The 16,550-nt window shown below is 39.0% G+C and overlaps 1 protein-coding gene across 3 annotated transcripts in view; it reads right to left on the bottom strand.

Moving 5' to 3' along the window:
• LOC139465772 (zinc finger protein 263-like) overlaps nucleotides 1-16,550 on the bottom strand; it is a 94,204-nt gene that overhangs the window by 61,833 nt on the left and 15,821 nt on the right. For all 3 annotated transcript variants that reach the window (XM_071247667.1, XM_071247663.1, XM_071247665.1), the window contains exon 3: nucleotides 13,705-13,784. The gene's annotated coding sequence lies outside the window, so the exon portion shown is untranslated. The remainder of the gene's footprint in view (nucleotides 1-13,704; nucleotides 13,785-16,550) is intronic.

The following is a 16,550-nucleotide window of genomic DNA, read 5'->3' on the forward strand; positions in this document are numbered from 1 at the left end:
AATCAAAATTGTGTTACAAAATCAACATCCAGTTTGTAAACAACATGGATTTCAACTTGAAGATTTCGGTCGACTGCAGGATTTGCAAAGGATGTGTCCCATCAACTGGTCTTTAACAGATATTTTCCAAATCTTTTCATGTCTAAATGAAGGTGCTCACGTGATTTGATGCACTTCACAAGGTAAAACCTGTTTTATCAAAAATAAATATTGATCATCAATCATAATGTCTTGACTGGCATGAGAGGTGGAGTCTGATAAGTTATTAGGAGGGGGGGGGGGGGGTGAAATAGAAGGGATATATTTTGTAATAGCCACTGGTGATGCTAGGATCGAGCCCAGACATTCTCGCCTCATTTTGGAAGTGTGGAAACTAGACTTACTATCATTTATCTCCCTTGCCTAGAGACGATGACCCATGAAGGAACCAAACCCAGGTGTTCATGTGATGAGCCAACCTTTTAACCACTGGGCTACCCAAACTCTCCCAAACCAAAGGGTGAGGTGAAATGGGGTTTAACGTCGCATCCAAGATTAATGCACATATTTAGCAACATGCATGCACGTGTGTTTGGCTGCTTGTACTAGTCCGGACTGATGTCGATTTATAGTGCTATACCATGCCGCAGTTTAACATGAATACCCCACTCAGACACACTAAAAGCCGACCAGTCCTTATTTTAGCCCCTTAATGCCGAGCTCTAGACAGGGTAATAACAAGTACCATCTTCTAATGTCTTTTGGTATGACGCGGCCGGGGATTAAACCCCAGACAATCCACTCTCCAGGCGGACACTCTACCACCAGACCACGGAGGCGGTCTCCTAAACCAGCAGGGTCAACCAGAAATGAGTGAACTTTGTCAACCCCATGATAAGTAAATACCTAGATAACAGAAGTGTTCTTAAGGCCTTCCTGGTTGCACGAGTTTGGCGAGGGTGATTATTGGTTACACCCCACCCACCTCGGTCACGACAGACTACGCTTCATTCATATCCTGTAGGATAATAAAGGTATGACTTCACTCCAGGGTGTGGTGCAATAAGAGTGATGTTCTTGGCGACATTGGAGAGCGTACCTGTCTTTCATCAAGCCTGTGTTTCCCCAGGCGTAGCTGTCACACACAGTTTAATATAACAGGTCAAGCTATTAAGCATATTCAGCTGAAATTCCCAGTCTGATAGATGTCCCAATATTGCTCATTTAAAAAGTGTAGAAACAAGGCCTCAGTCTGGAATTACAATGGTGTGCAATTGTTGATTTTTAACTGTTATTTTATTGTCTAGAATGTAAGACGACTAGTTATATGGCGAACTTGTCTAGAGCTGGTGATAACTACTGAACTAAGCAATATTTCTCTGGCTTTTTATATGCTAAACTACATTATGTTGCTCTAAACTATCGGCAAATAAATATACAGCACTCCATATATCTAGCAATATGACACCACCCTTTAATAAAAAAGTCTGATCCAGACGAACGAGTGATCTATTTTGTATACATTTTGTTCATACAGAATATTTGTCAAATGAAATTCTAGACCTACTGTTATCAGTGACATTGATGTACAAACAAATGACAGAAAATCTTCGAAGTTGTTGTTGGCAAATTGATCAACATACCTTCACTTCCTCACATGGATAAATCAGTAACTTCCTCAGGATAACTGTTATGTAGCAATTCAAGTCTGAATATATCACCTTCTAGCAAACTTCCAGAGACCTATCACAGTTACATGTCAGTTACCATGGTTACAGATAAATGATGCCACTTTTCGGCACCCACAATGCACTTGGCACTTGATACTAACCAGAAGTGGTGTTCTCATCAACTCAAATAATCAAAGATTAATTGGAAGGTCAAAACAACCAAGCAATCCAACTTAATTTTCCATAGGGGCGGTCGGGTAGCCTAGTGGTTAAAGTGTTCGCTCGTTAGCCGAAGACCCAGGTTTGATTCCAGACATGGGTACAATGTGTGAAGCCCATGGTGTCCCCCGCCGTGATATTGCTGGAATATTGCTAAAAGCGGCATAAAACCATACTCAATCATATAATTTTCAATAACTGTATACAAACAAAATCCTGAGATAGTTATGTTACCTTGGTTGGTTTGTTGGTTGGTTTGTTTGTTTGTTGTTTAACGCCGCACTCAGCAATATTCCAACTATATGGCGGTGGTCTGTAAATTATCAAGTCTGGACCTGACAATCCAGTGATTGACATCATGAGCATTGATCCGAGCAATTGGGATACGATGACATGCAAGAACCAAGTCAGGGAGCCTGACCACTCGATCCCGTTAGGCTCCTTGTGTTACCTGAGCAGGTATATTCACTACATGGTAAGTGAGGACAAAAGTGAGATAGAGCGTGGCCAGTATTTTGTGCTTCTTAAAAATATGATGTGAAGTAAGTATTTATGCCTGTTTTTGTGAGGAGTGTTCTAATTCTACTGAATATTACATTGGAAAACAGCAAAATGACACCGACTGATAAAATTCAATGATCGATCGGTTGTGAAGATATATAAATAATCAATCATGTTTTTAGAACAAATTCCAAACATTATTATCTATGCCAGCAAACCACTCAGGACATGTTTGATATTGAATATAAATAAATAAACAAAAAATGGCAAGTCTATTTAGTCAAGTCAGGCTACTGAAATCCAAGTTTAACACCATCTGGACGGGGCGAGTGAATTTGGTATAATGCCGCTTTGAACTGAACAGTATTTCAGAAAGATCAAGGGGCGTCAGCTTGATGTGGGAGGAAAGCCTAAATTGATGCAGGTCTGAGACATCTGCCTCACTGGTGAAACCCACAAGAAGGGTTAAGGTGCTGACAAACCTAGAACTGTAATCAGGGCAACCTGGGACTCAAACCCACGATTCTGTGCCTATAGCAACACCTCCGAAGACTGGGCTACCACTGCCTGTACTAGCCTTGCTCCAAGGCTGTACTGAGAGATAAGCCCAAGGATGTGTATTAATTCTATCTTCCTAACAGGCAAGTCTAAATATGTGACTAGTCGAAGGACTCCAGTCTCTTATAGTGACAGCTTTTTCTTATTATTTATATAATCTAGAAATTGTGACTTAAATTAATAATTATTGACTGAAAGAGTTGTGCAAATCTATGCCTACAACAGCAAATGGAAATCCAGTCAGCCTCTAGCTCAAAGAGTGAGTGAGAATGGTTTTATGCTGCTTTTAGCAATATTCCAGAAATATCATGACGGGGAACACCAGAAATGGGATTCCCACATTGTACCCATGTCGGGAATTGAACTCAGGTCTTCAGCATGGAGAGTGGCATAAAACAATACTCACTCACTCACATACAGCTAAACTAACCTGTTCGTTTTTAGTGAACATGCGTTTAACATTGCACTCAGCAATATTTGAGCTATAAGATGACAATCAGTAAATAATTGAGTCTGGACCAGACAATCCAGTGACTGACATCGACACCATTGGGATAAGATGACATGCATCAACCAAGTCAGCGAGCCTCAGACCACCTGATCCAGTTAGCATGGGTCGCTAAAGACCAGTTCTAACTGGGATCTTCAGTTGTTTTAGTGGAAAGTATTCATCAAAGTGCCACACTAAAATCAACTTGATTCCTATTTCAGCGTTGAAATTGCCAGTGGTCCTACTATCCTTGCTAGACTGCCCAAAAGTTAAGGTATCATAAGTAATTTGCCCTTTTAAGGACTTTGCTATATCTTGTCATCATAAAGACTAGTGGACTAAAACTGTTAGTTTCTATTCCTGCTATTTGTGTATGTCTGCTGAGTTTCATGTTTCAAATGTAATAAGACAACAAAGACATGGAAACCATGTTTGAATGGAGTCCAGTAAATTACACAAATGACATCAGTGCAGAAATAAGAGAAATGTCAAGTTGTTTTTCCCTCACTGGTGCAAAACAACTGCTGACTTTCATTATTTTTTTAAACAAAATGGGGTCAACCTTTTGTTACAAAACAAACAATAAAGTTGTTTTGAAAAAGACCTTTCATATCTACATGTACTTTCAACTTCTAAATGCCTATCAAAGACTTAATTAATCAAAAAATTCAATATTAAAAAAAGTGGAATTTATAAAGTAATTGCAGCGCCTTGAGTCTTGAGGTGAGTATGGCCTGACATCTAGTGATATGCTACTTATCATGAGACCTGTGAAGACCCGGGGTAGAACAGATCTTCAGCAACCCATGCTTGCTGTAAAAGGCGACTGTGCTTGTTTTAAGAGAGGACTTAAGAGAGGGATCGGGTGGTCAGGCTCGCTGACTTGGTTGATGCATGTCATCGTATTCCATGGATCAATGCCCATAATGTAAATCAATGGATTGTCTGGTGAAGACTCGATTATATACAGACCACCATCATATAGCTGGAATATTGCTTAGGGCGGCGTTAAACAACAAACAAACAACATATCATGATATGGGCTGATGATACCACTCGTATCACGATACTCCACAACAAATAGTACAAATTCATAAAATCACTGAAATACAACTCTTATACCTCAGAATACAACATTTTTTTCTATTTTAGGATTTTCAAAACCAAACCGAAGACTAAATGCAGCACCTCATCCACTATCACCACCATGTCTCTGCCATGGTGATCGGTGGCGCTTTGCTACTTCTACTGTTATGACATCTCTTCCTGTTCTATTTAAAGTGATCTCACAAACTGACAGTTCAAGTATCGTCTGTAGCTAAGTATCGATGAAAACCCAGGTATCACTGAAATCACTCCTCTGACAGTACAAGGCGACCCACTAGCAACACAATTCCACCCATGAACATTTCCCTCCGAGATCCTGTGTGCCATCATCAAGCACAAGCTACAATATGTTTTTAATGTTACACATCCTAAGCATTTAAGGGACATTTAAGGGACATAAATGTTGAGAAATTAATGATCAAAAACAAATTTCCCTCAGGCTAAATCTAAACTTATCGCTTAACATATCTCCGCCTGAAGTGCACAAATGTACATCTGTTTGTGGTGTTCTAATGTTTGGTCATAGTCAAATACTCATCATTTCACATCCCGATATAATGATAAATATTTATTGTAAATATCCATAACTATTAGTGGAGGGCAACATCACTTCATGATTATTTCAAGGTTTAATCATTCTGACAATAAAATACACATCACTGATATTTGACCAGTAGGTTTAGATTTCTAAAACAATCAACGAAAAACGAGGCACTCTAACCAAGTTAGCCATGACATGTAACCATGACATGCTACCATGACGTGTGTCCATGACAAATAACCATGACGTCATGTAACCATGTTATGTAACTTTAATCCATGAATGTAACCACAGTGTCACATTTCCATGACATGTAACCATGACGATGTGTAATCATGACATGTAACAAGGCCATGTAACGATGATGATGATGATGATAAGGATGATGAGGATGATGATGAAATGTAACCATGATGATTTGTTTGTTTGTTTGTTGTTTAACGCCGCACTCAGCAATATTCCAGCTATATGACGGCGGTCAGTACATAATCAAGTCAGGACCAGACAATCCAGTGATTAATATCATAAGCACAGTCGCCTTTTACAGCAAGCATGGGTTGCTGAATACCTATTCTGACGTGTAACCATGATAATGTGTAACCATGATAACGTGTAACCATGATAACGTGTAATCAAGAGGAAAGTAGGACATAAATTATTAATTTCCATTAACAATCAATGATTAACGATTGTTACAACTTATATGACCAATGAGGAAATAAAAACAAATTCCTTAAACACAACTCTCACACAGACCTCAAAGAAAAAGTGAGTGAGTTAAGAAGCATTACCATGACATCAGTATTATTTTAGGTTTGGTGAGGTGAGGTGAAATGGGGTTTAACGTCGCGTCCAAAATTATTGCACTTATATAGCAAAGTGCATGTACATGTGTGTGTTTGTGTGGCTGCTTGTACTAGTTCGGACTGATGCCGATTTATAGTGCTAGCACACTGAGATACCATGCCGCAGTTTAACATGAATATCCCACTCAGACACAGCATACTGACTCCGAGCCGACCAGTCCTTGTTTTAGCCCCTTAATGCCTAGCGCCAGACAGGGTAACAACAAGTACCATCTTTTAACGTCTTTAGGTATGACACGGTCAGGGATTGAACCCCGGACCATCTGCTCTCCAGACACTCTACCACTAGACCACGGAGGCGGTCCAAAGAAAACGTGAGTGAGTTAAGAAGCATTACCATGACATCAGTATTATTTTAAGTTTGGCAATATAAAGACCTCCAACCTCAAGGTCAGTCATATAAAAAAAGACCTTTTACAACAGAGTACTTGTCAATGTCACTGTCACGAGACGGTCAATGAGTATCTTACCTCCAGGAAAGACAACCTCGTACCATAACACCAAGCTGGTGTGCAGCTAGAGGACCAAACCTCCAGACCTAATCAGAGGCTCTAGAGATAAGATCCCCACCCACTTATATTCCACCCACTTATACCTAGCCAGTTGTTTATCAAGGCAATCACAGTTATTGTTATCTTGAACCACATAACATAAATTTCATTATATCCCGTTATTCCTTGATCTAACCAAACTATGCTTGATGGATAAGATCCTTCATTCGTATTGTAACATTTCTACTATGGAATTTTCAAACTGTGCCATTTGACAGAGTCCCATGCAGCGCTAATTGGTCACTCTAGTGACTCTGCGGTCACTCATTACATACGCAGGACACCGATATGTTTATCCTGTAACTCTATATCCTTTATCATGGCGCATGAGAACAGGTTCAGGAAGTTGGTGGTGACAGACTACTTACCCCACTGCTCACTGAGAATGTTTGTGGTTTCACCCACACGACAGCAATGTCATTCACGGTGTGATTTAGTCGCATCTTACAACAATTAACGTATTCGACGTAATAAGCGCCCAGGGCGCTCTCGAAATTACAAATAGGGGGCTCTTATTAGAATATTATTTTGGTGAAAAAAACAGAGTTAAAAGATAAATTTTGTTGTTTATGCTGACAGCCTGAAATGTTTATATACGACAGATATATTTTTCCAGAATTTAATTGCCCATAATTGAGGGCGCATATTACACACGATTATACACGAATAAATAGGTCTTGTTTTCATTGATCAATCGGAAGGGGTGCTATTCGGGATTGTTCACTAGCCAATATATTATAAATTATCGACGTGGGCGCTTATTAGAGTGGGGTGCTTATTACGTCGAATACGGTACATAGATTATTGGGTCCCCACTGGGCCTGTCTTTCTACATAATTGTGCTTGTGTCCAACAGCATTTGTTTGTTTGTTTGTTTATTTGTTTGTTGTTTAATGCCGCACTCAGCGATATTCCAGCTGTATGAAGGCAGTCTTTAAATAATCGAGCCCTGACCAGAAAATACAGTGATTGACATCATGAACATCAATCAACACAATTGGGATACAATGGTATAAATCAACCAATTCAACAAGCCAAACCACCCGATCCCATAAGTCGCCTCTTACGACAAGCATAGTCGCCTTCTATGGCAAGCATGGGTTGCTGAAGACCTATTCTACCCCGGATCTTCCAGAGTTACGCTGAAGACCCAGGTTCAATTCCCGACATTGGTACAATGTGTGAAGCTCAACCATGATATTGTTGGAATACTGCTAAAAGTGGCGTAAAATCATACTCACTCTCTCACTCACTCCACACCTAAATGAGGTTAACCTACACCAGACATCAACATATCAATAATACGCAGAGATTTGTCTAGGATTTATTATTAAGTACCCATGGCAGGCAAATTGGAAAAAAAATCTTTATTTTGTTGAAAATTGGAATTTTTATAAAAGATTTTTTTTTTTAAATTCCTAGTATCTTAAAATGTTATTTTGAGATTGCATTCAATACAATAATACAAAATAATATAAAACTCAGCATTCAAGTCTCTTCCTATTTATTGGTCCTGTTATCAATGAAATACTGGTCTCTACAAAGTCATAAATTATTTTATATTTATATATATTAACATGAATTAGGAAATGCTAAATCAGGACATTTGTTGGGGTGGAAAATTGGCTACTGAGTAGGGCTGAATAAATAACTGATATCATAGCAACATCTGAAAATATCCCGGCAGAATGTTTGCAACATTGCAAGTACGTCTTTGAAAGGCAATTAGAAGTTGGAAGAACATGAATACATGACACTTCTTTTGGATAGCAACTTCATTTTATTGTTATCTTTCTACATCAATCCGGTCTCATTGGCTTTGTCATTATATTGTTATATTTGTACATCAATCCGGTCTCATTGGCTTTGTCATTATATTGTTATATTTGTACATCAATCCGGTCTCATTGGCTTTGTCATTATATTGTTATATTTGTACATCAATCCGGTCTCATTGGCTTTGTCATTATATTGTTATATTTGTACATCAATCCGGTCTCATTGGCTTTGTCATTATATTGTTATATTTGTACATCAATCCGGTCTCGTTGGCTTTGTCATTATATTGTTATATTTGTACATCAATCCGGTCTCATTGGCTTTGTCATTATATTGTTATATTTGTACATCAATCCGGTCTCGTTGGCTTTGTCATTATATTGTTATATTTGTACATCAATCCGGTCTCTTTGGCTTTGTCATTATATTGTTATATTTGTACATCAATCCGGTCTCATTGGCTTTGTCATTATATTGTTATATTTGTACATCAATCCGGTCTCATTGGCTTTGTCATTATATTGTTATATTTGTACATCAATCCGGTCTCGTTGGCTTTGTCATTATATTGTTATATTTGTACATCAATCCGGTCTCATTGGCTTTGTCATTATATTGTTATATTTGTACATCAATCCGGTCTCATTGGCTTTGTCATTATATTGTTATATTTGTACATCAATCCGGTCTCGTTGGCTTTGTCATTATATTGTTATATTTGTACATCAATCCGGTCTCGTTGGCTTTGTCATTATATTGTTATATTTGTACATCAATCCGGTCTCATTGGCTTTGTCATTATATTGTTATATTTGTACATCAATCCGGTCTCATTGGCTTTGTCATTATATTGTTATATTTGTACATCAATCCGGTCTCATTGGCTTTGTCATTATATTGTTATATTTGTTCATCAATCCGGTCTCATTGGCTTTGTCATTATATTGTTATATTTGTACATCAATCCGGTCTCATTGGTTTTGTCATTATATTGTTATATTTGTACATCAATCCGGTCTCATTGGCTTTGTCATTATATTGTTATATTTGTACATCAATCCGGTCTCATTGGCTTTGTCATTATATTGTCATATTTGTACATTCAACCCACCTTGTGTTGTCTAAACATATTATGATTTATACATTTTATATATATACTCACCGTCATAAGAAACGCAAATCATAGAAACATATAGAAGTATGTACGTTAAGAAGAGATGTTCCCCAAGTGTACTAATTAATGACGAAACAGAGTGTCTATACTCTTACCACGATATGCTACACGTGATGTCCAAACTATACAACTAATCCTGCAGGAGACACATGGTGCATCTCGAGTCATGGCTCTTTGAGTGAGTGAGTGAGTGAGTGAGTGAGTGAGTGAGTGAGTGAGTGAGTGAGTGAGTGAGTGAGTATGGTTTTATGCTGCTTATAGCAATATTCCAGCAATATCACGGCGGGGGACACCAGAAATGGGCTTCACATATTGTACCAATGTCGGGAATCGAACCCGGGTCTTTGGCATGACGAGCGAACACTTTAACCACTAGGCTACCCGACATGGCTCTTTGACATCACACCTGATGCATTCATGAGCATCGGTTCACACAACATACCAGTATGTTCGTTTGTGCATTGAACCAATCTTATATCTCTTGAATATGAATAAGCGTGGTTTCATTTGACAGTGAGTATATATCAACTCCATGCACATATTCAGCATTCACCTGATGAAGGAGCTCTGAAACGTAACAGAGAATAAAAGAAGTTGATATCAATATACAGTGTCATATGAACACTGCTATTTATCAAAATTCAAAAATAACAGATATACCATTTATATTATTGATGGAATCCTACACTCAAATGTCATTAGATGATATAAGAAATATACTTTATCAATTATGCTTGGGCTTAATATTTCCTAAAGATCCAATTTCACATGAAACATGTGAAAAATGTCAGCAGTTTGACAAGATGACATTTACAATTTGTTCAAAATATGTCAAGAATTCTGTCATCATATGACACTACTAGGATCATTAAAGAACGCCACAAGATGTCACAAAGTCTGCATGTTGGGACAAGTCCAAATTTACTTTCACGTGTACTAGAAACCCTATTACCCGACCCTACCCGGGTACCCGCTGTAGGTCTCAATAGTTGGGAACAAAATGTCCGATTGGGAGCTTATTTACTGGAACCATTGCTTAAACTATTTAGACACACGAATAAAACAATCTGATCATGCCTACACAGAAGTTGTCTGAAGCTCTTACTCGAACATATAAAAATCAGAAAGAATGTGTGTATAGACAGTAAGAAATTCTAGCATGTTTTGGGTTTGTTTTAGTTTGGGGTTTTTTTTGTTTAACACTGCACTCAGCAATATTCCAGCTATATGACGGCAGTCTGTACATAATCATGTCTGGAACAATCCAGTGATTGACATCAAGAGCATCGATCTACGCAATTGGGATACGATGACATGCATCAACTAAGTCAGCGAGCCTGACCACCTGATCCCGTTAGTCGCCTCTTACGACAAGCATAGTCACTATTTACGGCAAGCATGGGTTGCTGAAGACCTATTCTACCCCTTCCAACGTGCAGTGTGACCATGGAGGATAACTGTTATTGTCATTTAACAATATTTCAAGTAACAAAACACGGGTCCAGGTTGTCCTGTGGGTACCTGCGTCCTCCTCAGGACCCACCCGACCTGAGCACCAGAGCTACACATTCCAGCTCCAATGCACGTCATCCTACTCAATGATTGTATCTTTACTCATGCAAACAATGGTGAGGCAATGGGGCAGCCTCTGCTCATAAAACGGACTTGTCCGACATTGCCGAGGTCCGATTCTATTCAGGGAGTGATCATTAATCAGGGGCGGTTGGGTAGCCAAGTGGTTAAAGCGTTCGCTTGTCACGCCGAAGACCCGGGTTCAAATCCCGACATGGGTACAATGTGTGAAACCCATTTCTGCTGTTTAACGCCATGATATTGCTGGAATATTGCTAAAAGCGGCGTAAAACCAAACTCACTCACACACTATCATTAATCAAATGCTACTTTTGTAAGTTTGTACATTTCATTAACATCCTTAAAGAGGTTATATATATTGTTGATATATATAAGGAATACGACTCGTGGCTGTTGCATATCATACAATAAAACACTGCAGGGAGAATAAAACACTCAGGGCTGCACCCCTTATGGTGTTTTCTCCCTGCAGTGTTTTATTGTACGATCAACAATAACGTCGGTTATTCCTTAAATATTCGAGCTTCACAACTGACTATGGTAATATGTGTGTTTTGCAGGGTTTTTTCCAAACATTAACATTTCATTTTTCAAGGTGATAAAATAAATGAAGCTGAATCGTTTTAGAAAGCTTACATCTTCATACCCCTTCAGTGAATTCCGGTAAACGAACAGGTGGTAAGAAACTTGGTCAGTACAAATTTAAAATTTGAGATAAAAAAATTTGGTTTTGGGTTTGGGTGACTGATGCTATCTCTATGGAAGTGGAGATGGTTGGTGTCAAGAAGGTAAGGTGAAATGTGGTTTAACGTATATAGCGTTGTGCATGCGCATGTGTGTGTGGCTGCTTGTACTAATCCGGACTGATGCCGATTTATAGTGCTAGCTCACTGAGATACCATGCTGCAGTTGAATAACATGAATACCCCACTCAGACACAGTATACTCCGAGCCGACCAGTCCTTGTTTTAGCCCCTTAATACCGAGCGCCAGACAGGGTAACAGCGAGTACCATCTTTTAAAGTCATTTGATATGATGCAGCCAGGGATCGAACCCCGGACCTACCGCTCTCCAGGTGGACACTCTACCACTAGACCACGGAGACGGTCTGGTGGCAAGAAGGTGAAAGTAACACATGTCACTATACTCCCACCGTTATTGCTTATCTTATTCCCACCCACATCATCATAAATAGTTCCTTGCCTTATCAACAAAGTATTTACTAGAGACATTATCAGCTATTACTTGGACAGGACAATAGGACGATAGGCTAGGACGATACATATCATGATACTTTGCTCATGATCCGATACGCATCACGATACTTGCATGTGCTCGTATCTGTGATGCCTGACCCATTTTTTTCAAAGACAGGATGATGAAATATCTGGAACACTGATTATTTGCAGTTTGCAGTGTCAAGAGTAGCACAATAGATGGATGAAAATACTAACTTTTTCACTCCTAACTGTCACTATGAATAATGTATATTGTAAGAGTTATTAAAGCAAACACGGAGTAAGAATCAATATTTTTTACTTTGTGTGACTGATCAATACTTGCATTGAGAAGTAATGAATCGTGATGCACCAATGCATCAGTGTGTCATCCCACAACTAGAACACATGGGGAAAATAAAAAATGACACTTTCTACCAAAACATAAACAAAGTGAGTGAGTGAGTGAGTATGGTTTTACGCCGCTTTTAGCAATATTCCAGCAACATCACGGCGGGGGACACCAGAAATGGACTTCACACATTGTACCCCTGTCGGGAATCGAACCCGGGTCTTCGGCATGGCGAGCGAACGCTTTAACCACTAGGCTACCCGACCGCCCCACATAAACAAAGAGTTTGCATTGGGCACTGAAAAGAAATTATCTTATTGGTTTTGTTCGTTTGTTGTTAACATCACACTCAGTAATATTCCAGTTATAGGACGGTGGTCTGTAAATACCAGACCATCCAGTGATTGACATCATGAGCATCAATCTAAGCAATTGGGATACTTTGACATGCATTAACCAAGTCAGCAAGTCTGACCACCCGATCCCGTTAGCTGCTTCTCAAGACAAGCATGGGTTCCTGAAGACCAATTCTAACCCAGAATCTTCATGGGACACCAATGGACCGATGCTTGCAAGTCACTGTCAAAAAGCTGTGACATTGCGGACTGTAGCATAAAACAACATTCACTTACTATGGGCGTCTTAAGTATTTCATCGTCTTCTCCAACAATCTACTTCCCATGACACCACAAAAAGATGCTATAATATAAAAGTCACAAGGACAAGCAAATATTGATTGCTGAAAGCTTATCTTAGTATCATCCAATACAACTCCTAAAGTGTATGTGCAAGACAATCTTGAATTCTTGAGGGAACAGCCATGCACGTCACACGACAATCTTGAATTCTTGAGGGAACAGTCATGCACTTCACAAGACAATCTTGAATCCTTGAGGGAACAGTCATGCACGTCACACGACAATCTTGAATCCTTGATGGAACAGTCATGCACTTCACAAGACAATCTTGAATCCTTGAGGGAACAGTTCACAGTATATACAGGATAACAGCAACAATGACATTGGTCACTAATCCTAATGACAAGTGACAAAAATAGAACCTGACGACCTCTGCTTAGTGTTCAGTGAAACAACTAAAGTACTTACCATGATTAATTAAAACAGTCTCTACAGCCACAGTCCATACAGCTGAGTAGCTCCCACGTATTCCTCACTCACAAAGCGATCTGGAACAAACAAAAGCCAAATAAAGAATGTTTTTGGTTTGTTGTTTAACGCTGCACTCAGCAATATTCCAGCTACATGACGGTGGTCTGTAGATAATCGAGTCTGGACCAGACAATCCAGTGATTAATATCATGAGCATCGATCCACGCATTTGGGATCGATGACATGCATCAACCAGGTCAGTGAGCCTGACCACCCGATCCTGTTAGTCGCCTTTTACAAGCATAGTCACCTTTTATGGCAAGCATGGGTTGCTGAAGACCCATTTACAGTCTTCACAGGTCGCCAAATCAAGAAAAATTATTCCAGGAAACACCGGCTCAGTTCAGTTGGTGCAAAGCAATCATAAGGTAAGGCAAGAGTAATGTTCGGTAACTGTTACGGAACTGAGTGACGGTAGGACGGAGGTTTTCAGCAAGAACACGACTATGAGTGTTATAATCAGTTACTGTTGTTGCATAGCAAGCACCTGCTACACAAAGGGTGTGGCTCGGATCAGGGTCACACCTTCCATGACAGTCAACAGCTGCAGCCTCTTGCAGAGACAGCAATAAAGGTGAGAGGTTAACATCACATCTGACAAACCTGCATCAGTGTGGAGCAGAGAAAGAGTGATCCGGAGTCTCACACGTGGGGTAGAACTCTTCACCCCAGCAGTGATACCTAGCCGGATGCCTATTGTGTAATTCCTATTCTTTAAATGACAGTGTACTTGTTACATCTGCTGCTCAATAAACATTTGCATTCAAGTTGGTATTTTCTCTGTCCGAAGTGTGCAGTGAGGCCTTCTTATTATTAATAGTCTTTTTGGAGACATAAATGCAAAGTTTCATTAATGCCAACAAAGACTACTCGCATTTTTCACATTTATTTCACGCTCGGATTTATTTCAAGATTTACAGTAGGTTGACTTAAACTAAATATGATGACAGTTGACACCATAAGGTGAACCATACATTGCTGAAGTTCAGCTTTCTCAGTTTGGCAATTTCAGGAAAGATGCTTACAAGGGCTGCAATGAATACACTATGAGGCAAATACGATTCGTATCACGAATATAGGGTAACGAATACGAATATTCATTCATGAATACAATAACAAGTCAGCAGCTGATGTATTATTTGTTATATTCAGTTCAACATTAACAACATAAATTATTTGACATGGTTTGTTAATTATTAATATATTATTCATTTATATACTGCACTTATCCAGGTACAAGAATCTGCTCACATGCAACAATGACCAACGATCACAATACTGTCAAATTAAATATTACAAGAGTGTTGTCTTTGAAGAAGACCCTTTAGGTACAGGGTATGTAAATGAACATGCTTGCATATTCATAAATATTCAATTCTAGTGGCCCTGAATAACGAATTCAATTCATGAATGGATACAGTTCGATTCACCGAATACGCAAGTGAATCGTAACAGCCCTAAGGCTTACAGGGTCAAAACTGCATTTTCGAGCATTACGCTACATTCTGGCTTAGCAGTGGCCATAATAAGTGTGTTCTGATCTATCTGCCATGTCGGACATGTAGGATTCAAAACTCTTGAACTAATTCAGGTATCGGAAAAACGGAAATTATATCTTGCCCCCTTACTACTAACTACACATGCACCAAATTTCATGACACTTCGAACAAAACTGATTGACAAATGGCCATAAATAACATTTTCAATATGGCCTCCATGTAGGCCATTATTGAAAATCTGATTGAAACAACTTCAACAAATTAGGGTGCCATCATTGGTGAGAACAAGCATGCAAAGTTTCACCTTCATTGATTTTATGGTTTCTGAGTAGAATGTTTTCAATGCAATGAAATGCACGGCCAAAGTCGAAAGGTCAAATAAAGGTCAACAGAACAAAAGGGATGAGTCTCACAACTAACTACACATACACCAGATATCATTATATTTTGAAAAAAAATACCTTAGGAAAGGCCATAAGAAGTTTCAGCTTTCAGTATACAGTCAAAAGTGCAAAGATCACATCAATGTCAAAATTCTAAATATCGCTAAAACAGTACATATATGTTGCTCCCACTACTAACTACACATGCACCATATTTCATGACACTTTGAACAAAACTGACTGACAAATGGCTATAAATAGCATTTTCAATATGGCTGCCTTGGAGGCCATTATTGAAAATCTGATTGAAACAACTTAAACAAATTAGGGTGCTATCATTGGTGAGAACAAGCATGTAAAGTTTCAGCACCACTGATTCAGTTGTTTCTGATGAGATTTACGATGGATGACAGGTAGGTTTTTTTATTTAATTTTGAATATGGCCACAGGCAGATATATTTGTGTTCTGGTCTAGAACAAATTTGGTACTACACCATCTCATCCACCAAGTTAAATGGCCTCTCACCCTTTCAGTTTCTAGGAAGATGTTTCAATTTTTTTTTAATTTTTTTATCAAAGATGACAACCTGGCAACATTATTGAAATTAATAAATGTTGATGCTTTGATCAACGTAAACCTGTAAACAACAAAGATCCGCACAAATAAATTCAGCTGAATCCATTAAGCCATGACAGAAAAGTCGAAAATGTACAACATGTGAGGACATTGGGCCAAGAGTGAGTGAGTGAGTTGGGTTTTAACGCCGCTTTTAACAGTATTCCAGTTATATCACGGCCTGTCAGTTTAATGTGGGACGAAAGCCTGAAGTGATGCAGGTCTCAGACATTTACCACTTCGGTGAAACCCACGAGCATGGGTATGGTGCTGACAAACCTAGAA

This window comes from Haliotis cracherodii, unplaced genomic scaffold, assembly GCF_022045235.1.
Source record: "Haliotis cracherodii isolate W230 unplaced genomic scaffold, xgHalCrac1.p SCAF_18, whole genome shotgun sequence".
Taxonomy (NCBI): Eukaryota; Metazoa; Mollusca; class Gastropoda; order Lepetellida; family Haliotidae; genus Haliotis; species Haliotis cracherodii.